This window comes from Corvus kubaryi, unplaced genomic scaffold (assembly GCF_017639235.1).
Source record: "Corvus kubaryi isolate FWS band 111438036 unplaced genomic scaffold, C.kubaryi_AGA036_p1.0 37292, whole genome shotgun sequence".
NCBI classification, from domain to species: domain Eukaryota; kingdom Metazoa; phylum Chordata; class Aves; order Passeriformes; family Corvidae; genus Corvus; species Corvus kubaryi.
Window position 1 is genome coordinate 2,135,279 of NW_024581091.1, and position 23,643 is coordinate 2,158,921.

Below are 23,643 nucleotides of genomic sequence, written 5' to 3' on the forward strand. Positions count from 1 at the left end.
ACAGCAAAAAGATACATGCTGGTAAAAATTCCATCCTGAAGCTATCCTCATCCTGTGTGCGTGGCCTATGGGGATAAGGCGGCCCTCTGGTAACCCCTCCTTATTCTTTGTGTGACCATGAGCAGGAAAATAGAGAGACAGGGATGGTGGTAAGGAGCAAAGGGGCTTGGGGGCTCCCTGAACCCCCCCACCTCCTCCAAGACATTCCTCGGTGTCCTACCCACGTGGAGCACGAGCACTTCTGCCAGAATTGTGATAAACAAGGCATGTGGTATCCAAATGCCTCTGTTGGTGTCCTGAGCCTGCACATCCCTGAACTGGGGCTCTGGAACCGGGCTGCACACAGCTGGTGCTGGGACTGGAGCCTCATGTCGTGTGGAGTCTCTGCTCATCCCATCCAAGGGCTGGGCTTAGGGTGCTGCCCACCAGCACAGCACTGTAAAGCCTGGGGCAAGCAGAACATTTTTATTTAAGAAAAAGAAAGGAAAGAACGCAAAACTGAGTGAAGGTGTTCTGGAGGCTTCCTGCTTCAGCTGGCTTGTTCTGTTTGGCATTTCTCAGTTCTCTGTTGCTGGGCACATCCCCAGCAGAATGATGACAGTGCCTCCCCTTCCCCTGTGCGCTGGGGTGATGAAGGCTGCGTCCCTCCCTCCTGCACCACCGTGGCTCCTGGTTTTCACCCCGGAGAGCCGGGGGCCCAGGTGCTGGGGCAGCCCCCCCAAGCCCCATGCACAGACAGTCCCCAGCATCCCAAGGAACACTGTGAGCACAGCAAACACACAGCGTCTCTCCGGAGGGGCAGCGCTGGGATGGCCTCAGGTAACAGCAGCTCCTTTGATCGGGCTTGTTGCCTTCAGCCTCCAGCTGCCGGCGACGTTCCGCTGCCTCTGAAACCCTGTTCACCCGTGGGCAATATCCACCTGCTGCAGTCCTCGGAGCCAGGCAGAGGATGTGAAACGTGCTGTTTGGAGTGCCTGCAGGAGTTACTGGAATAGCTGATGATGAGCCTGCAGGAAGCTGGGAGTCTGGGGGAGAGTGTCAAGGGCCAGGCAGCACTTCCAGCAACCACACAGCCTGCAGAGCCGAGCAGTCCTCAGCTGAGGACAGGCTCGAGTCCTACCAGCCAGCTCTGCTTTAAAACAACACAAAGACCTCCCTTGAATTACTGGATTTCTTTTATTTTGGCTTGGGATGAAACTCTGTGTCATTGTCAGTGACGTTTTTAAGCCTTACATGGACACAATTAAGTAGTAATAGCTGTAGCAAGACCTAAAGAGACAATTCATAACAAATAAATTACATTATGATTTAAGCTTCTTTCCTTCACCCAGAAACACTGAAGACACATGTTCTTAATAAAACCATGTATCTTTAAGTCCCCAGGTAATAATGGATGCAAACATTTTTCATGAGTTCTCCTGAGCTTTGAGATGGCAACCTGTGCTTTTTACCCCTCACTCTGTGTGCGGCTGGTCAACCTCTAATTGCTGGGAAGTGCCTGGCTTTGGGGGTGGCTGTGCATTTCTGGGGTACCCGTCCTCTGTGGGTACAAGTGAATTGGGGAATGTTTATTGTTTGACCAAGGTGCTTCAGCACATGTTTAACTTGTGTCTTTGGGGCTCAGGCATGTGCTGAATGAAAGATTTTTGATCGTGAAATGTTTAAGCACTTTCATGTGGCTTGGCTAACCCTGCACCATCCTTTTGCAGGCATTGCAGTGCCTTGTGGCCCAGCTGTCTCCTCTGGACCTCCGGTGACCCAGCACAGCCACCTTGTGACCTGTCAGGTGACAACCATGAGGCACAGCAGGAGGTGATGGCTAAGGTAGGAGATGTTCCAGTCTTACTTATACATTAAACACATGGAAAAACAGATTAACACCTAAGCACACAAACACACGTTAACACTGACTTGAAGCACACAAACAGATGCAAACACTGTGATTCCAAATGTGTTCCGGGACATCCACCTTTCTTCTCATGGCTGGAACAGAACAGTGATCCTGTTTGAGCAGCGTTGGACTGAAGAAATTAAGGTAAGAGGGAGGGGGTTTAAAAAAAAATAAAGCAGCTTGTTTCTGTGCACGTGCCTTTGTTACCGCCTTTTGGATGCTGTGATTTCCATTTTACTTTGTGTCTGTTGCCAGTTATGCAGAGCACTGGTTCACTGTGAACACTTGTCACAATGTGTGTAATTTCTTACTGATGGTGTCCAGTTTGTTTCAGTTAAGATATTTGTGGGCGAAGGTTTTGTTCAGATGTGTGTTCAAGACCACCTGATTTGATAGAGACTTCGCGCAGGGTTCAATCTGCCCACGCTGCAGTTGGCCAAGAGCTGCTCCGCTGAAGGCTTTGAGGGAGTTCTCCTCACTTATTAGTCAGCCAGTCTGAAACAAATAAGATTATCACTACTTTTTGTTGAAATTTAAAACCCTGATATGGCTGTGCTTGATGGAGGGAGAGCAAGTTCAACAGTCCTTGTTTCCAGTGTTCAAGCATTCACTTTCACACAAGGTGGTGTGTGTTTGAACATCAGTGTGTAATGTGTGTGCCTCACTCCCCCGAGACCAGCTGCAGTGCCTGTTTCAACCAGTGCACAGTGTTCCTGGAACTGGGACCTCTTTGTGACATGGGGGGCTTGGACCCCACACCCTGTAGGCTTCTGACAGTCCTTCTGACAGTCCTTGTGGGTGTGGGGTCTGGGAGAGGAGACCTTGGGAAATGCCTCTTGGGAAAGGCCTGCTGCTGTTACAGAGATGCTGAATCACACAGGAATTGTGCAGGTAAGGCTTGAGGTACCCCAGTGCTGGGCAGGTGTGGGGCAGGGGCACAGCCTGAGCACGGGCTGTTGGGCAGCTGAGTGTGCTGAGCTCAGGGCAGGGCTGGGCTGCCTAAAACAGGTGGTGTGTCTCATTTACCTTTTGCAAAAGTATAAAGAGACAGAACTGTACAAGGTCCCTCCTAAAGGGAGGTGTATCAGCTTACCCCAAAATCAGCTGTGAGGTGAATCTCATCTCAAATACTGGGACACCACAAAGCACTGTCCTTAGAAAGCACACTCTTCCTCTGACAGAATGCAAATTAGTTAATAGTTTCCAGCAACCAAAAATGTACTAAAGCATGATTTGAGCAGGAAGGAAGCCACCAGCAGTGCTGCCACCTCTTTGACAGCTCTTCTAATCACCATAGCTTTATCAAGAAGTGTTAAGTTGTATTTTTTTATTGATATTTAAGAATAAATTCTTACAACATCATCTCTATAAAAGGTTCATCACAGACCAAATACCACTCTAACCTTTTAAGCTTCTACAGTAAAAACTGTCGTCTTTATTTATCTAAGTTTGGGAGAGATACAAATGTAATCATAACCCCCAAGGCAAAATTTTATGGCAGTTTTCAGAACTCCTCTCTATAAAAACTACTCAAAGCTACCAACATAAAAGCTCCCAATAAAATTTGCTTTAGATCCTAGTCATAAAACATGTATTTTTTTCCCTGGTCCTGGAGCTACAGGTGTCCAATTGGCAGCGCTGGTCGCTGCCAGATCCCCTGGCAATGCTGGGCTCCGTGTACCTGCTGGGTCAGGTGGGCAAGGAGGGGCTGCTGCACCCCGAGCTGTGCCTTGGCTCATCCCAGCACAGCCCGTGGGTGCCTGTGGGAACCTGATGCTGTGGCTGGTGGCAAGCATGGGCACAGGAGGTGTGGTTAGACCATGTCTGAAGAAATTCTGGAAGTGAGGGTGATCTTTGGGTATGTAAAGATCTGTACAATAATAACAGGCTGAAGAAGAACGTCGCAGGCAGTAATGTAGAACACAGGACTCTGTTACTTGGCTGTTTAAGCGTTGGGGATCTGCACTTGCTTGCAAGACCGGTGGCCTTCCAGGTCTTACTTTGGTGACATAGGAATCCATGCACCAGAAGTTGCTTTTAGAGTAAAGATTCCTTACTGCTATTTATTTCCATGTACAGCGTTAGCAGCAAATAGAAAACCCTTTATTTACATTTAGCTGAGAAACCTAATCCGGACCTGTGTGCAATGAGGTTGGGCTGGGCTGAGCTGGAGGGAGCCAGGCTGGGCTGGGGGGACTCAGGCCGGCCTTGTTCTTGAAATGCAGTGCAGGAATAAATCTTTGCAGGCTTTAGTGGATTCCTGGCAACTGAAGGCTCATGCTTTATCAGCCTACATTAATTTGCTTTTACTGTGCAGGGTGGATTTAACCCCGATACCTCACTCTGGATGGTTTCTGTTCAGAGACCCGAACTTGTTCTTCTGAATTCAGTTAGGAGAAAAGCAAACACAGCACAAAGGTGCAGCTGGTAAAGGAGAGCACAGGCAATTCCCAGATGCGAAAAAAAAAGCACAGCCGCCTTCTTTGGGGTACACGCCTCAAAGCATCCCAGAAATGTCACGATAAGTAAGAACAACTTAATGTAAAACTGTGCTTGGATGCAAGTATTTTTCTGGGGCAAAAATACTAGTATGTTGATTTCTAAAGCTGCTTTCTTCAGGGACTGCAGGAGGCTGGAGGTGGCCCAGAAAGCCTCCACGTGGTGGCCCACATCTTTTGTTTGCAGGCCTTGGCCTTGCTTGTCATTCCAAGCACCTGCCACGTGCTCCAACTATTCTGTAGCTGGGAAATATTAAGTGGTTGCTGGTCTCAGCTGATGGTCCTTGTGAGGAGGGTGGGGAGCCCACAGCCCCATCTTTTGGGAAGTTTCCTGCACATGGTGCTTCCCAAGGGCTTTTTCCTCCTGACTCCGTGTGCTCTTCTGCAGAGATATCCTTGGGAGCTCTCAGACTGCCAGGAAGAGGCAGTCAGGGAAATCAGGTAGCTCCAATAGCTCCATAATGTGTGTAATGAAAGCCATGATTCATGACAGGGATTTTCTGTTTATCTTAAAGTAGACTTTAATTACAAATCTGCCTTCCCAGTTGTGTGTGATGTCAGGAATTGGCTCTGGGAGCATTCCCAAGCCAGCTGTTAGAGCTGTGTTCCTATCTCCCTGTCTGTGCTCCATTGGAGAGGCTGCTGGGTACTTCCTGTCTGCTGGGTCTGTGATTATTGGTTATTAACTCTGCTTTGTGGGCACTGTCTGACACAGGAACTTCTCCCCAGTGCCTGTCCTGAGTTATCACTTAGCTTAGGGCTGTTGGGTCATTCCTGTGTCCCAGCTAAAAAAAGCTCTATTAAGGGTGTGTTGATGAGAAAGGTTCAGAGAAAGGATGTTTTTTCTTGTCTGAAGGACTGACAAAATGATACTTTCTCTGGCTGCATGGGCAAAACTACACAGCAGCCACCAGGTCTTCTTTGCCTCCTGTCTTCCTGACAGTGCTGAGGGAGCCCGAAGCACAGCGTATCCCCTGAGTCCTAAATGGCCTTCAACAGCCATGTCCCGATGAAGCCAAGTTTAAAATCTGTACTAAATTAATGAGACTGTTCTTTGTAGTGGCAACCATCCATACACTCCTTCTTATGGCACCTTTTAATTATTGTTACTAATGATAGAGGTTTTGGGTCACTGCTTTCAGAAAGGAGCAAACCAGGAAACTTGTTTCTCCTAGAAACAGGCATTCCAAGCTCTGGAGGCACAGGCTCTGAGGGCACAGCAGATATAGGGGTCTTTGGCCAGTGCAGTTTGGGGACCCAGGGCTGCATTGACTCTGCGTTTTGTTGATAAACAGAGCCATTCATTCCCTGTGCCTTTGTACCTATTCCCTCTCACGAGCTCCAAAGGCGTTTTATTTTCCCTCAGTTTTGGCATGGGATCAGCGGGTGGCTCTCCGCCTCTGATCTAAGTAAAATAGTCACGATTTGAGGTGGTGCTGTTCGCGTTATTCATTGCTCCTGGCAAAACAAATGTTGATCTTAAAACATGGCCATTAATATTTTGATGAAGTAATGAAACCACCTGCATTTTGGGCAGAGCCAAGGTGCTGGGTGAGGGGCCTGGCAGCTCACAGACCCAGGCGAGGAGGCCCAGTGATGGCAGGTGAGAGTCCACGGTGGCATTCCCAGCCTGGAAGGTGGAGGTGCAGGTGGATTGTCACCATCCTCTATGTCCTGTTCAGCTGCTGCTCCAAGGGAGAGTGGCAAAGTCCCAGCCCCCAGTGCTCCTGGGCAGAAACAGGCCTTTAATGGTTTTGGTTTCTCTTGTGAAAATGAATGTATTTGTAGCAGAGTACGAGGTGGCTGACTCTTGTGGGCATTTATCCTCACAAGATTAGGGAAAGGGAGGAAGAAGCTGTTGGCAGTCTGTGCTTGCACTGAGTGGAGGTTTCTGTGTGAGACTTCTGAAGCTATTGATGGCCTGAGCTCCCCGTATCTCTGCCTTACACGGGGCTGTCAGGCACCTTTTGTGAAGGCTTGACAGCATCATCAATACTGGCATTAGAGCTCCTTGTGCAGCTTATGGGGATGGGGTGGGTGTGATGGATATGGAGCCATGTGAGAAATTGGGCAAGGTCACTGCCATTTTTTTCCTGGCTTTCACAGAGGCCCGTGTTTGCTTTCCTCACACAGGGACATGAATTGATTGGTGCTGCTGCGAGTCAGTTGGCGGGATGAGTCAGGAACTCCCAGGGGCTCTGCCGGATGGACGGATCGGGGCGGGTCCAAACGGAGCTCTGGGACTGCTGGGATGCAGGAGCTCATCCCCTCCAAGGCCATGTCTTTGGGATAGACAGTCTGTGCCCATGTGCTCTGTGAGGTAGAATGGTCTGACAAATTGTAGTGCCCACACAGGGCACTGCAGAAATTGGACTGTTCAGTCTGTTCTCTGATCTCCAGTTTCATTTTCCTTTGCTGCTGCTGCCTCTGGCTCTGGGAAGAGAAAATGATCCTTCCCCACATGTCTCCAAGTTGGCACCTGGAACCCATGCAGTTCATCCAGGTCCTCATACTGCTCTCAGAGGGCTGCACCCGTCCACTCGTGGGGCAGCAAGAGTGGGGAGAGCAACCATACTGCAACTCTCAGAGTCTCTGTGGAGCCCTCACTGCTCCAGCCGGGAAATAATCTGCACCAGACTTGTTTCCTGGCACCAGCCAGCTTCCTTGGTGCCAGCTCCAATGTGTAGGCTGGCACATTGCAGGAACAGGGAATGGGGGGGGGGGGGAAGGCGTGGCGAAAGGAGTGGAAACTGTTCTGGCTCCATCACCTCTGCTCTGACGTGCCCTGGCCCCTGACAGCCCTGGCTCCATGGGGTGTAAAAACATCCAGGACAAGACATCCCTCTTTCCTCTTGGTTTACACCATTTCCTCGTATTCTCTTTGCTGATGGTCCTTATGGACACAGAATCCACCACATCCCTGGTTAAATGCAAATTATTCCCATTCTGCCAAGGACGGTTCATAGCGGAAGTGGGAAGTCGCTTCCACTGAGCTGTCCATGAAATTCCCCCCAAAGCAGCTCCAGTTGGGAAGAGCCAGTTTTATGCAGGTTAGATTTGGCTGTGTTCCTCACACGCCAGTGGAGGTGCAGCAGCGTGTGCAGCTGCCGGAGCCAAGGCTGCCACAGGGACCTGACATGGGCGTGAGTCCCCATGCTTGTTTTACAGTAAAGGTCAGCTTGGTGCTGCGCCACGTGTGAAACAGGATTTGCCTTGAGCTGTGTTTTTAGCACCTCTCGAACATTAAGGTGCTGGGGCCATCCTGCAGTAGGACAGTGAGCCTGTGGGAAATGGCCTTTTGCAAAATATTTCCACAAGGTTTTTTGATGCTCCCACTCTTTCCAAATGTGCCCCGGTTGACCTGAGGCACAGGATAGGCAGCAGTTGCAAGGACAGCGTTAGAGTGGGACGTTTCTATTGCACCAGAGCTGGGCTGTCTGCTACAGAGAGGAGGTGGGATCCTGCCTTATCCTATTAACTGTGGGACCTTCCACCTGGAGATGAAAGAACAAAAGCCTGGGCAGACAGTTAATTATAGCTTCAGCTTCACAAGCAGAGTTAATGAATTTTAACGTGCCTCAATTAATAACTAATTGGGTTTTGCGCCTCGGCTGTGAGTGGAACTGGAGGGGTGTCCAGGAAAAAAATGGTCCAAAGATGAGAGATTTTAATTGAAATACTGTAGGATTCTTGTATAGGGAAATGGTACCTGGTGTTATTGTACAGTCTGAATGCAGAGGGAAATTAAAGGGGAAGTTGTTTCCAAGAGAAAACAAGTGGCAGCATTACTGTGCCAACAAGACAGAGCATAGTTTTGCTACCTGTAGTGTACAGTTTGGAGAGTCCCCAATTCCTGGCATTATTGTGTCACCTGTAGTGTGCAATTTGGAGAGTCCTCTATTCACAGCATTATTGTGCCACAGGGAAGTGGGTCCTGCAGGCACATCAGGATGTTCCACCTCAGAGTTCCAGGAGTCAGAGAATTTAGGTAGAAAGAAATGATGCATAACATAAATTTTTTTGTTCTCTAGGCTGGAATGTGCCTGGTAGTGCTGTTGGTCTAATGAGATATTTTATGTCTATTTCTGTGGAAAGAGGCTTATTTTTAAGCCTACAGTTAGGAGAATGTCCAGTGTTTTGCTGTGATTAGCGGTAATTCAGGCTCTGGTGGGCGAAAGGAAATGACCAGAGGTAAAGGTAGCAGAGGTTGAATAGTGTTTGCAGTAGTTTAAAAGAGCAATAAATCCTGGAGAGTGCAGAAATAGAGGAACACTCTGCATCTCAAGCAGCAGAAAATTGTTGTCTTTTGAATTTGATGCTCTGAGTGTGAAGGAAGAAAGGAAAATATATCTATATGCCATTTTCTCCTTCAGTACCATTTCCAGGGAATATTTATCAGCAGCCTCAGCCACCAGGCAGGAAAACACCCAGAAGCCAAAGTGCAGCTTTAGTTTGTTTTGTTTTACTCTTTCATTTTTCTGGGTGTATTCAACTCCCCTCAGAGAGAACATGGAGTAATAAGAAAAAGAAAAGAAATTAATTTATTCAATGCAGCATTGTCAGGCACCGACCCTCCACCGATGACTATTTACGCCGGGCTGCTCATCATGCCTGTCACAACTGCTGCACAATAAATAATAAAAGATTAAAACCTTAAACCTGGAAAACTTAGGAAAAAAATATTAGAAAATTTTATTTCGGATTATAAAAATCCATGAATGATTTACTTTAAGGGACAATTTCATTGCTGCCATGTGCAGGAACTAATGATCATGGAGGGCTCCGGATTGGTGAGGAGGCTGCTTGAGAAACATAGTCATGGGTAGGTGATAAAGTCACCTTGCTCCCGCGCTGCCTCACTGTCACCGCAGTGGCTTTCACCATTTGTTACAAGAAAATGATGGGCCATGTACATATTTATACCTGGATGGCAATAACGTTGGCAATAACCCTCCCAGAGCAAGCCACCTTGTTTTAGGGAGCCCGGCTCACTTCCCGATGCCAGCAGCCCTCGCCCTGCATGCAGGGAAGTGAATGGAGCTTGGGCGATGGAAGTTTGCAATGGCAACTATTCTTTGTCATGAAGGATGTTGCTTAAACTGGGATCAAGTGTCGAGTGTGCCAGGTTCCCCCCCAGGTGCTCCCATGGCACCCCCTCAGTGAGGAGATGGGTCTGTAATAGCCTTACGGTCCCCTCTGCAGAACAGCGTGTCTCCTGGGATTTGGGTGGCTGGAGTGTGCCTGGCTGTGCATTGCCCTCACGTAGAAGTGGATTTGTGCTGGCTGAAGAGCTGGTTCAGCAGGGAACCATTGTCTGAGTTTTATTTTGTGTTTTTAAACACCCACACACACTGTGCAATTAGCTCATTTGTGTCCAGGCTATTGTTGGGCAAAGCTGTCAAATGGAGCACCAATTGATGGTGCCAAAGCCTAGAAAAAATACACTTAAAAGGCAAAGACAGCATAGGGTACAGAAGGGAACTGGCCGTGCTTTGTGGCACAGAGGGAGACGCTTGTGCTGGTTGATGGAGGCACCTGGGAGGTTTAGTAAGCCCCGTTTGGAAAACTTCTGTGTGTGTCCCAGCCTATCATGATCCGGTCATTAAAGTTCTTAGAAATGCCTCTGCCCAAATTAAGATGCAAACAAGACCATATGCCAATATCAATGGTATGGGTTTTATTTGATAGTAAATATGAAAGAGAGAGGAAAAGAGAGAGAGAGAGAAATAGAAGAGAGGTGGGGGGACAGAAAGAGAGTGACAGAATCTGAGTAAAAAGACTATCACCGCTCCGAGGATCCCACTGGCGTCTTGCTGATCCTCTCCAGCTGGTCTTCCTGGTGGTGAAGGTGCCCCAAAGCATAGAATCCCATGGGTTAATATATGCTCAGGCCAGGTGGCAATGTCCAGGTACGTCCCCCGCCGGGGGGTGGGGGGGCAGTCTCTTGCAACAGACTCCAGATCTGTTGTATCCAGTGCAATCCTGTGGTGCAAGGCCTCTGGGGGGGCACTTCAGGGAGTCTTTGATGGATTATGACACCCTCTCAGCTGCCTCTCACGTGTAAGTCCCATGGATGTGGACTGTGGGGTTGGGGGTTCCACAGCTGGGCCAGTTTGTGTTAGGGAGGATGGGTGTTCACTGCCTCTGACCAGAGGCTACACCCAAAACCTCCTCCCCCCTGTCATTTTGTGGGGGGAGTCTGTGTAAACCTGGCTTCTGCAGGCTGTGGTCTCCCCCACCCCAAACTCAGCCAGAGGTTGAGTCTCTTAGCATGGCTTCTGAGTTTGGTTCCCTTGTGGATGCATTCCTTTCCCCCCAGCCTTGTTTGATTTTTCCTAGGCCTGAGTGATTGAAGCATGGGTTTCCATTTATCTAATCTCCAGTCCAAAGTTCCAATCAGGCATCCCTTAGGGAGGGGTGGTCTTTATACAGTTTAAAACTTTATATCGATGTTTGAGGCATGAACTATTTCAGTCTCTGACACAGCCCTCTTTGTTGTCCATGTCTTGCTTCATTTATTCAGTCTAGCATATACTAGTTCTTATTCTTTGCTCCAAATTCAGTCTTTGCCATTTATGTGCCTTGATTTCAGGTATTTGCCGTGTTTTACCCCAGTCTCTCTGTGTCCAACTGTGAAGTTCCTTGTTTTTGGTGACTAATTGGAGTCTGTAGTTCTGGGTAGGGTGCCTTTTTTCCTTTTCTGTAGGCCTCATGCTCAGGAGATTGCTAAAACTTTTCTGATTCTTCACTACCACCTTCTGCTGAGAAACAGTCAGTTTGAAATGGTAGGAAAGAGGTTGTGAACTTGATGCTGCTGTGATAAGCGAGTTCCTTCCATGGGGTGAGGTGACAGCAGATGGAGGTGTTGGGAGACAGTCCTGGTAGCCCACAGGCTCTGGTGCAGCCCAGTTCCAGCTTCCCCTCACCCTTTGAAGTGCATCCAGGCTGGGCAGCGTTTTGGCACCTGCCTGTGGCTGCACAGAAGGGGCTGGGAGCGGAGCCTGCCAAGTCCCGGGCCCTGGAGGAGCTGCCAGCCTGAGTCCCACAGGTCACCAGCCATGCATGCACAGTGCCTGCTCCCTGTGCGTGTCTAGCTCCGTGTCCCGCAGCCCAGCTCCTGGCTGGTGTCCCCGTTCCGCGTGCCTCCTCCCGAGGGGGCTGCGGCCAGAGGACAGCAGCAAGGTCACAGCCACGGCAAGTTTGTCAGGCAGGGTGTACGAGGGGACCGGGCTGGCTCGGCTCTCCCGAGGCATGGGAGCCTATGTGAGGGAGGTGTCATGGAATGCTGCCTCCTGAGCCCAGAGCAGCAGCGTTTGCACTTGGAGGGGTGTGAAGGGCCACTCGGGAACCTGTGATTTTCTGCGTGGCTCTGGCTGATGCTCCTCACACCTCGGAGATGACCGGGCCACGGGGAGGGTGGGCAGGGGCGATGGGCACAGCCCAGTGGAGCTTGGCTGTCACACGGAGGGAACCGGAGCAGTGCACCGCGGCCACCGTGCTTGTCACTGGAGCCTGCCAGTGTCCTTGATTCCAGGCCCGGGTCAACACGGGCAGGTTCCTCTTGGGAAGCACGTGCAAATTCTGGGCTGAGGCACAAGGCTGAAGGCATCTCGGAACTGCCATGGGCAGGCATGGCCGCCTTAGGACATGCTGCTACTTATCTTGAAATGAGCAAAGGAGAGTGGGAGACCCTTCCCTCGGCCTGCTGGCCACACACAAATTGCATACAGGAAGTTTTAAATTTCAGTTGAGAATTGTTTGTGGCACGGCTTGTGTTTCTGCTGGTCTTAATGAATCACTGCTGACTTAATTTATCAGTGTTAAGTGTTTTGTTTGTCATTTGGAAGTTGGATGTGAATGAAGATTTCAAGGCCAGCATTCTGTGTTTTCTCTAAGCAAGTCTCCACATCTGCATTCACAGGGCGTAAACATGCAAGGTCCTTTCATGTGGCCAAGCTGCAAGTGCCATTCAGAGCCAAACCAATATGCAGCATATTTTTGTCCACATTTCTTCTGCTTCACTTCACACCTGCCAGGCATTTCAGGAGAGGCCCTTGGTAAGATCAAACAATTCCTCATGGGCCGCCAAGCATCCTTCCCTGTCAGTTGCTGTCCAAACCTTCCATCCCAGTTCTGTACTCCCCAGAGCCCCCCCAAACCACACACTTTTGGTTACCTGCAGAGCTGACAGCTGAATGCATTGTGTCCCTGTCAGCATAGGGTGGTTTTGTGCTTCTGTTCATCCTTTAAAGCCACTCTTCTCTCACCTGCACTGGTGGCTTTGCCTCACAGTCCCTGGCTGAGTGAGCCGCTGCACGTAGGACACCTCGCACTAGATCAGATAGAGTATCAGTGGCAGAAACGTGCGATTCAGACAAGGCAGTGCTGGTATAAACTGGTTTTGTAATGTATCCCACCACTCTGTTGGAGAAACTCTCACAGGCACTTACTGTAACCACGTCTGATACTCATGTAACTTAGTCAGATCCCTTGGGGATTTAAACTGTATTTGACATGAACTGGAGTGAAATGGATTTCCGTTCACCCATACAGACACTTCCAGCAGTTTAACCAGCTCAGTTTCGAAAGTGGTTTTAGGGCATGGGATCTCAGGCACAGCTGGGGGAGATAGAGAAGGTGGGGGAGCTGTGGTGGCTGAGGAGCCCAGAGGTGACAGCCGGTGAAAGAGATGGTACAGGTACCTGGGTGCTCAAGTCCAGCATAGCTGGCAGGTGCTTATCACAGCCCAGTTTTCCTGAGAGGAATTTAGGGCTGTTCCTGCACCCTCAGGTGGGCCAGCACACTGTGTGCTCAAAGCGCAGCAAATAGGAATATTCTACCTAAAGCACTTTAGGTTCTTTGCGTCGTTACTGTTCTGATACTGAGCAGAGATTTACGAGGTACTCCGAGGTGGTGATTGAATGTATCTGTGCTTCAGGACCTAATCATGTTAGCAGGAATTAAATAGGGGATTTTTAAGAGGAATACCAACTCTCCAGTAGTTGCCACAGTTGTCAGGGATTCCACCAAAACCCACAGCAGAGCTACATTTATTTCATTTATTTTGATATCCAAGTCTCCTTAGGTAAGGAAATGGGTTAGATAAAATATTTATAGAAGCTGGAGAAAACATGTGCAAGTTCCCCACCCCAAGAAAGATACTGCATTGGATGTAACAAGAATTCCTGGGTTATTCAGTGTTTTACTCCCCTGTCTCATTCCTGCTCTGTGCAGAAAGAATTTCTCCTGTGTACATGTCAGGAGGGTGTCAAGCCAAAAATGCCATCAGTGCCTGTGGAGAGAGAGAGGGCACTGGTCCGCACTTCCCAGCATGGGGAGTCCCAGTGAATGGGATTGGGTTAAAGATAGGAATCGCATTCTGTACCTACTAGCAGGAGGCAGAGCTTTATTGCGCATTGATGAATACCCCGAGCTAGAACAGTTTGTAACCCATGAGGAAGGTACTGCCCTTGCTGCTTCTGTTTTCTTCCTGGTATAAAGCGAGTGGGTGACTTAGAGGCCCCACAGAAGACCTGCAGATGTGTGTTTGCCCTGTGGATCTCTCAAATGTGATCTCGGTTTCTATCTAATTTTGGTGGGGTTTTCCTCGTGGAATCAGAGCTCAGGTTTGAGGTCAGAGCTCTCCTTCCATTCGTGTCCATGTTGCTGGCTTCCCCAGGGCAGCTCTCCTTCCACAGCCACTTGGAAAGGAGAGAGCCTGAGCTCTGCTGTCTTGCCAGGGCCAAAGAACACATGGGGTGACTGCCAAAGCCAGACATGTGTCACTGTCCCATCTCCTAGCATGTCCCATCCATCCCCCTGCCCCTGGAACAGAAGAAGATTGGAGTGGGGAGCAACGGAGCGTGAACCCCTCCCCAGGAGCCCTGCCGCAGCCAGGACAGAAGCTGTTGAGGCTGTACCACTGCCATGTTGTCCCTCCTCACGGAGCAGATCCCTGGTCCTGCTGTCACCGTTGGCTCTTGGGAAGGGGGAGCTTTGTTTGGATCTGTGAGCTGGGAATTCCCATTCTAAAGGTGCTCTTGACTTCAAAACACTTCAGAGCACTTTTCCCACTGCTATTTCTCAGCATCTTTACACCAGTTTTATTCGCACCATTTTTAAGAGCAGCAACTTTCATATAGGCATGAGTTAGATTTGGGTTTTGCTAAAGGCTGTATGGAGACATCCCATTCCTTCCCATCACTCCATGTATACTTTGAAGAGCTGTGCTAATTGTTCCCTTTGAAGAGTCAAACCCCTGAACTTCTGAACCACCACTTTGCTGCTGTCTTGCCAAAAGCACTGCCAGGTCTATGTCTCCTAAGCTTTCCTGACCACAGATCGCTAAAGCAGGTGCTCATGTTCCGTGGTGAGTCATTCAAGTGCTACAAGCTCCAAAATGTGGGTGTGGAGGCCAGTTTCTGGGTGTAGTAACTGCTGCATAACCCCACATGGAGTGTAGGGACTGCCTGGCTCTCGGGGTGATCCCAGAGCTGGCTCCAGCCTTGTGGCTACAGCTCAGTACAGGCTTGGAGCCAAACTACAAGTCCAGCAAACTGGAGGAGTTTCAGGCAAGGTCCCTGCTTGGCCTGGCTGAGCAGTAAAGTTGTTTCAGCTTTTCTCTCACTCCACAGGCTCTTAAGCTGGAACCAAAACCCAGGAGGGAAGGAGAAAGGTGTTTGGGTCACATAGGAGGGGGTCCGAGTAGCTGCAAAAAGCAGAGTTGCCGTGTTGTCTCAGTGCTGTGCTGGCAGCCACTGCTGGGCTCTGCAGAGAGTTTTCACAAGGTCCCTGCATGCAGCTGACTCACTGCAGCCACAGCCCCTGGAGCATAAACAGCTGGAGCAACTTCCAGCCCAGAGTTTTCCAAATTATCAATGTTCGTGAAAGGAAAAAAGACACTGAGGGTTTTTAAGGATTTGGCTTTGTAAAAGACATCTGGGTTGGAGGTTTGTGTTACCTCATAAGCATCTGTATGTTTTGTGTGCTGGTATTTCATTGCATCACCTGGCTCCATCTTTGTGTTTGGATTTCCCTCCCATGTGCCTTCACTCTTGTCCCTTTTTTACCAAGCCTTCAGCTTTCCAGAAGGAAAAACAGTTCATAGCCTTTGCAGGCACTCCTTAAATGTCCCCCACCTCCTCCCAGCTGCTCCATTCTCTCTTGGCTCTGCTTTAGGGATGTTTTGGAGGAGCTGGGAGGTGGGACCTTGTAGGAGTTACAGGCAGATAAACTCTGTGCAGAGAAGCCCTTTTCCACAGAGGTGGAAAACAACAGCTTCCCTGTGTGGAAGTGGGGGGAAACAAATCCTGACTTTCAGCAAGGTCTTAAAACAAATCCCAAGAAACTTCCGTCAAACCAGTGACACTGGCTTTTCTCTCATGCCTGTTCCTCAGAATGATCAAGTGCTGTAAAAAAACCAGTTCTTGGAAAGGCGGGCTGTGGTAACATACTGGGATTCGTTGTGCCGGGCACGACTAAGGGCGTGACGTCACCTCTGTGGTCTCGCCACTGGTGATGTGCAGGAATTCCTTGCCATTGACTGCACCCATAATCCGCAATGTGCCAGCCAAAATCCCAGCCTGGCAGCAGCCCCCTGCTTTCCATCATGGAGGGCCAAGGATGGAAGGAACCAAACCTGCTGCATTTGGTTTACAGGGCTGGTCATTAACAGAGCCCAGCTCTGGTGATTAACACAGCACAGTGCTGGTGCAGGGCCCGATACAAATAAAAGGTCTTTGCAGTTATAATGAGATATTCATGCATGGCAGCTCTGGATATAAACTCAGCTTTTACTATGTGCTTAGCTATGGGAAATGGAGCAAAACAGGGCTGAACTCATTGTGTCCCACCTCAGCTGCATTTCACAAATAACGGCCTTTGAACACCCTCGTCAGCAAGTCCATTTCCTGTGGCTGTCGGCAGCAGTTCCCAGGTGTCCTCCGTGCAGACAAGCAAGCCAGGGGTGACACGGCACAGTGGGGAACAGTTGTTAAGTATTACTATAGCCTGTTTATGGGAATGCTGATGGTGACAAGGCATCGGGTGTCTCACACTTTTTGTCCCTGCCAGGGGAAGGGAGCTCTGCGGGGGGAGGCTGTGGTGTGCTGGGGGCGGGGAAACTGAGGCACCCTGTGACCAAAGCCACTGTATGTCCTGCAGCAGAGTTTGCCATGGCAGGGGAAGAGGAAGGCTCTATAGTACCTGGTGATGTTCCTCCCAGTCTCACACTCTGGCTAGTGGGAAACGGGGGGCAGAAGGCCAGTGCTCATGTAAGAGGGACCAGGCAAAGGAGGGTGACAGCCTTGTGGCTGTGTCACTCAGGTTTGCAGGTGACATCCCTCAGACCTCCCTGATTCAGAGACTTGCAGCTCCTTCTGGTGTCTGTCTAGGCTTTTCTGTTGTTTTCTTGGGGTTTGGGGTGGATGTGGGGCACAGTAAGTTCCTTTTCCAGCTGAATTTGCAGCACAGAGCCTGGCATCTTCCACACCATTTTCCTGTTGGAGTCCTTTGCAGAGTGAAGAGCCCTCCCTGAAAGGCTGGATGCTTTGGCACTGCTTCTATTAGAGGTGGAGGTTTGCTGCTGATAATTCTGCCACAAATTCAGAATTAATCACAGCATAATGGAATCTGGTAGTGCTGGTTGTTAATTCTCTATTGAGTCTGCATCCCCGTGTTTGTTCTCATTTGTTCTGATCAGGGCCATTGTCTCTAATATTGCTGCATAAAGGGTAAGAAATAAATCAGCGGTGTTTAGCTTTCCTAACCATCTGCTCTGGCTCCCATCCCAAACTCAGTTTTTAAGTTGGGCGCAGTTTGTGTGATTTAGCCTTGTGACAGAGAATGTCTCATGGGAGAGGAGGGAAAAAGCGACTCCTGATCTCACCCCCGGGATCGATCATTCCAGGGACACTGCACTTGAACTCACCAGGTTTTTGTTGTCGTGCCTGTGATTGGGCTGAGCTTTGGCAAAGGTGCTGAAAGGAACTTCTGTCTCTCTGGAATAATGGGATTAATGCTTTTAGCAGCAGTGTGTTACTTGGAGGTGTAAAGCCCTTGGTTTGGCTGTGGAGTTTATGCGCTTCGGTGGCGTTCGGTCCCAACAAGGTCGGTCTCCAACCTGTGTACGCTGTGATGCACCCCTTGGGTCGTTACTGAACCTTCCTGTGGAGCGCAGCCAGTTGGTTTTAAGAGGTGTTGTTAATGCAGTGAAATTCAGGGCATTTGGGAGCTGCTGCTTTGCCACAGATGGGACATACATCTTGTAAACTATAAATTTTTAAAAATTATTTAGCATCTCCGTTGCTGTGTGGGCCATGTGGCAGCAAGCATGGGATAATTCCACAGCTTTCGTTAGAGCACACATCAAACATTTAAAGTCCACGGGTGGTGTTTTCAGGAACTATTATAATAATTAGGAAAGGAGAATGGGTTTAATAAGAGTTGTAAACAATGATCGGCAGCCAGACCCCATCCCTCCCTGCAGACCCATCTGCACGGCACATCTGGGCACAAGGAGCAGGGAGCAGCACATTCTCGCCTGCTCTGACTCTGAAGGAAGGTGTGGGGCATCTGGGGTCACTCTGGGACACAGCAGTGATAAACTTGAGGAGAAAAATCTGTAAAATACACAGAAAAGCCCAACCATACCCTTCCAGTAGACACTTGTGCTCAGTCTCCTGGCAGCTGTTGCTGTGAGCTCAGGACTCACAGGCACAGCCCTGCGAGCCCTGGGCTATGCTGTGCGGGCACAAAGGGATGTCCCCACCAGCGAGGACCCGGGGCCAGAGCTGGCAGCCAGTGCGATGCAGGATGGCCTCGCCCTTCTCAGGGACTGGGCACAGGGTGCCTGAGCCAGGCTCTTGCGGTCAGGTGCTGCTGCCCCTCTGGAGCCTGGCTGATAGATGTCTGCAGTTTTTTGGTGCAATTCAGCTGTCAAGATGAGACGTGAGAGGTTAAAATCGTGAACTCCTACTTGAAAGTCATAATGGGCGCTCTCATCTACTTAATCGTGCCGAGCAATGCAATCCCTGGGAGCAACTCCTTGCAATGGGGTACACTGTGGTGTGGAAGGAAGCTCTGACAGCTGGAAATCCAGTCAGGCTGTGTTGACCGTGAGCATCTTCTAAGTGATGAGAAATCCCAAATTACACCTAGTGGAGGAATATTCCAGAAAGAAGGTTCCCATGACTGAAGTTTGATATTCCATGCGCAGCAGCCATAGTTTGGATTGTTTCCCATCCATATGGGGTAGTGTGGGGTGCTTGTGCTCAACCACTCTGGTCCCCACTCCCTGTTGCTCTCCGCAGTCCTTTGGAATTCCCTGGTGACAAGCAGCGGCTTTGTTCAAGGTGAGGAAGGTGCTTGTGTAAGATAGTGTGGAGGCGAAAGACGGTTCCAGTGCGCCAGCGAAGAAGCTGTCGAATAAGTATCTGCTTGGTGCAGCTGCATTGTTTGTCCCTCCAGGTGTTAAATGGGCAATGCTCGAGTCGGCAGATCTGTCTTGTCATTCCATGTTCTATGTGGGTTCAGGCTCTTGAGGAAGCAGCCAAGGTGCTGGCCTGGGAGCCACGGGCTGGCTCCAAGCACCTCTGGGCTGCATAACTCCCACCCAGGAAAAGCCCCAGTTCAGGTGGTACTTCCCTCCCTGAACACATCCCTCCCAGGGCCAGGGTCGCAGAAACACAGCTGTGGTGACCTGCCAGTCACCGGCCACCTTCCGGACAGGCCACCAGCCGGGTCTCAGCAGGGAGCTCTGCTGGAGCCACCACTGGCTGTCACCATGCTCTGCCACACCCCGAGGCACACTGCCAGGCAGGGGTCACCGTGGGATGGGGGGAAGCACCTCCTCTTTGGCTTTGAGCTGAGGGCTCCTCACTGGGCCTGGCAGCCAGGCTCCAGATCCAAGGAAACAGTGTAGTCTCACCTGGCCTGTGGAAGGGCGAGCTCCCCCATGGGGGCAGACACCCATGGCTGGGGTCCCCTCTGTGTGTGCCCCCACAGTCAGCCCGGCTCCCCAGCCTGGCATAGGGCAGCTCTTGTCCACTGACCTAAATTGAGGCTGAGCAAAGAGAGCAAGCAGCTGCCCTACTGCTGCTGCTCTGTTTTCAGCACGGCTCGAGCTTCCCTAATCCCCTCGGATTTTGTATCTACCAAAACAGCTTGGGCCCATCAGTAAATTGCAGTGGCATATGGTCCAGGTTTATGAGTAATCTGGCACATGCTGAAGGCAAAGAGGACGTCATCCTTCAGCAAATACAGAAAATATTGGGGGGGGGGGGGGGGCGTGTTTTCAACTTTATTTAATATAGTTGATGAGAAAGCTGTGAGAAATGTTTTACCTTTGAAGCCAGTCCTGTTTGAACTTCAGCTGCTGGGAGGAGCTGCTGTGTAACAGGAAACACACAGAAGTAACAGGGGAGTCTCATTGGTCCCGCAGAGGTTTTGTCACTTAAACTGATCGCATGGGTCTGTGTGGGGTTGGAGGGGAAAGCAGGCCCGGGTGGCATCAGCCACGCTAGATACAACCAGTGCCACATCAGCCACTTGGAACAGTCCTCGGCCACCTCCCTACAGGTGAAGTTCCTGTAGCTGGGGCATATGCCAGAGGCACAGCTTCATCCCTGAAGAGAGGAGGGAAGTGCAGTTTTGGCAGCTCTGGGAGAAGGAGCCTGATCGTGGACACCTTGGTGGGCCTGACCTTGTTGTGGTGGCAGTGGATGTCCCAGCATGGTTTCCAGATGTTCTCTGAGGACACAAGAAACACCTTCCAGTGTCAATGTACTCAGCGTTGCCTTCATCAGGGCAATTCACCTGAGGAGTGCCCAGGTCCTGGTCGAGGAACCCTCTGTGCAGTCCTGCCTTGGCAGGGAGATGAAGCTGTGAGTGGTTTGATCTGCACTAGCCAGCGTGAGCCCTTCTGTGAGGACTGGGGACATCCCTGGACTCACCTGACATCCCCTGGAGACATCAGAACTGGGACATCTCTGGGAGCAGGAGGACATGGAGATTGGAAGGGCTGTGTTGGGTTAAACGCTGCAGCAGCATTGTGAGAGCCTTTCCTTGGCCCCTGATTGCTCTCTGTAGCTCAGACCAATGATGCTCCTTTTTCCAATGATGCAGCTGGAGTGAGAGCTAACAGCTTCTCTTCTCTCCTCCCCACTCAGCTTCTCTGGGCTCTGGAGCCCCATTCCACAGAGGGCTTGAACTTCCTTTCACTCTTCCCAAAATCCATGTTTCCTCAGTATGTTTGGAAGCCCAGCTACAGGAACCTCGCTCTTTCACAGCCTCCCTACATTGTGTAATGCTTTGGCAGCACTAAATGTTTTCTTTGGTTGCACAGACATGGCTGTGTTTGTGATATCCAAGGAGGAGTCATCTCCAAGGGGAGGTGCACGTGTCCTGTCCCATGTCCCTGGTCGGCAGCATGGAGAAGGAGAACACGGTTGGCTCCGAGTGCCACTCTTCTCCTGCTGCCAACTGCTACTTGGAAACACCCCAAACTTCAAGGAAGGTTTCGCCTCTTTAATCCAAGAAAAGGCCTCAAACAGCTCACAAATAACTTAAACCTTGGGCTTTCAAAACTTTAAACAGAGCCTTTGGGACTGTATTTGTTCAAATCTTACATATCTTGGTGGCTCAGATTTTTAGGTCTTTGCTGCAAGCTTTGAAGCAACACTGCAGTTTAACGGGAGCTTTGCTTTTTAAGTGGGAACTGATTTTTTAAGGCTGGGAATTATGTGTTTTCTGTCTTTGTTTTGCATAGTCCCATTTTGCATGCTGGAAACTACAGAAAATATCTCGTGTTAAAGGATAGGATGCAGACCATGTGATCTCAGCAGCGAGATGGAGCAGGGTGCAGTGTTCCAGTGGGCGTGGTGTCTTCTGTGGGACCATGCAGAGACATTCTGCCACTGCTGGGGCAAGTTGCTAAAGCCAGGACCTGAAGTTTCCTGTAGTCCTTGGAAATCCAAGTGCATCTGCTCACAGTTCTTATTTTAAGTGTGTGTTGACAGGATCTTCACAGGCTCCGTTGCTTTGCTGCCGGTGGCGTGTGTGTGCCCGGATGGATCAGGGACAAGTCCCCCTCACCCCTCCAGGTCGCCCTGGCATGGCAAGGGCCCTTGTTGCCCCTGCCCTGCTTGGTGCCAGGGACAAGGGCATCTTAGGATCCTGTGTTGGTCTGTGCCTGGGAATGCTGAGCCGCATGTCATGCCTGGAAAACAGGCCCCACAGTGTCCCCTCACGCTGCCACTGTCATGAGGGAGGGCACGGCTCCCTTGGAGGGGCTCGCTGGGATACTCCAAAGCAGTTTGGGGAAGGGCTGAGCCCCAGGTGTGCAGCAGAGCTGTGGTCTGCAGTTGTCCATGCAATTCTCCTCTGCTTTCATGTGGGTGCAACGCCACCAGGTGATCTTTCCAGCTGTGATGACAGGACATCTCGGGTGTTTCTTCTCCAAGATGTGGCAGTGGGTGGTGGTGACTCAGAGTCTGCATTTGTAGCTGTGCACAGGCAGTGTCCTGGTGTCTGGCTGCTGCTGCAGGACATGCGCTGGGCCCTGAGAGCCGAAGGAGTTAAACTGCTTCCAAATAGCCCTCTTCATGCTAATAAAGTACCTTGGAGCTGGTCCAGCAGGCAGACACCTGGGTATTATCCAAGCATCTGACACCCCTAGAGAACCAGAGCCTTGATGAGCTTTGTACACTCTCAGAAATCTTGGAGAAGAAAGGAGGCTTTCCATAGAAAATGGATTTTCAGGGCCAGCTGAAGGACATGACGTTCAAGATCATTGCTTTAAAATAATTTCAGCTGCAGTTAATGTGAAGCAAAGAAGAAAAGAAAACCCAAGACAGTGAAAGGATAATTAATTCTGAGTTGGAGCTGCAATTTGGAAGGGCTGTATTGTGAAGTGACCCTTTTCCAAATGATACCTGAACTGGCTCTTCTCAGAGAGCCCTTTGCAGTGAAATGTTGTGTTGTTTTACTTTTATACTGTACGTTTGTTCTCCCCTGGGGTTACAGAGTGACCTTGAGTTCAGCCTTTCGGAGAAGGGCCCAATGTAGTGAGGAGGTTCCGCAGGGAGCCCTGGCACGGGCTGGGCTGAGCAGAGCCCTCCGGGGCCAGCCCCCCTCTCCGTGCCGTGGCAGGATGGTGCGTGGCTGTCCCCTGGGCTTATGGCACCCTGCCATCCATCCTGCTTTGTTCCTCCGTTCTCCCCAAACCACCACAGTGTGCACCCTCATCAAGAGAAGTTCTGCAGAACCCAATTTTGGACCATGGAGCATCCCTTCGGAGGGACACAGTGTCCCCACTCCCGGGGTTTCACCCCACAGAGCTCTAAGGCAACTTGGATCAATGGATCACCCTCTCTGGCTCCAACCTCCTCTCGCTGCTGCATCTCCTCCGGTCCTAGCACATGTTGTACTGAATTTCTCCAGAAGCTTCGAGATGCCTTTTATGAGGAGCTGTTCCAGGGACTGAAGCCTGTACAGAATATGATGTTTATTACTGGGCAATTCCAATGTAATTTGGAAAATATCTATTTCTGGCCTACTTGCTCTTCCTCAGCTTACAGAGAAACCAAATAAAAAGCATCAAGGCCAGAGCTCTAATGAGATTCACATTTTGGACATCAGATTAGTACAATAATGCATTTCACACTGTTGTTTCCTAATTTGCCTAATCAAATAAAAGGAGATGAAGCATCACAGAGCCCAACCTCCCCGCTCCAACAAGGCAGCGCTGAACCCATCACTTGGCGCTTCAATTAATTTTCCCCACACAGGTTGGCCAAAGCACATAATTTAATCAGCGTCTTGCAGCTCTGTCAGTAGACACCATCTATCCCAGGGGCTGGCAATCCCAGGCAGCTGTCCCGAGGAACCACAGAGTGCATGGATAGCCTGGAGAGGTTTAGGGAAAGAGGGGAGGGCATCTTGGGCTGCTGCGGTCCGTGCTGTCGTGGCAGGGTATCGAGTGCTCACGTTCCGTGCTGTGCTAAATCCCAGGTAAATCATTGCTCCAGTGCCGCAGTTGGAGCAGATGGGTCTCCCTGTGCCCTCAGGAGATTGTCCAGGCAAGTGAGGGCTGTTGCTGGAGCTTGGGCAGGTGGTTGGGGCCAAGGTGGGGCTGGAGTTAATGCTAAAACCAGTGGTGTGATCAGGGAGGAATCTCTCCGTGACTTAGTCATGTCTTGTTACATCCCGAAATGGGCAGGACTCGTGCTCCAGGTACATCCATGTCCCTGAAGGCAG

General features: G+C 50.3%; 1 protein-coding gene across 5 annotated transcripts in view; it reads left to right on the forward strand.

The window, feature by feature from the left end:
• LOC121664023 (collagen alpha-1(I) chain-like) overlaps nt 1-23,643 on the forward strand; it is a 225,722-nt gene that overhangs the window by 168,162 nt on the left and 33,917 nt on the right. For all 5 annotated transcript variants that reach the window (XR_006015845.1, XR_006015844.1, XM_042026987.1 and 2 more), the window contains one exon: nt 1,710-1,824. The gene's annotated coding sequence lies outside the window, so the exon portion shown is untranslated. The remainder of the gene's footprint in view (nt 1-1,709; nt 1,825-23,643) is intronic.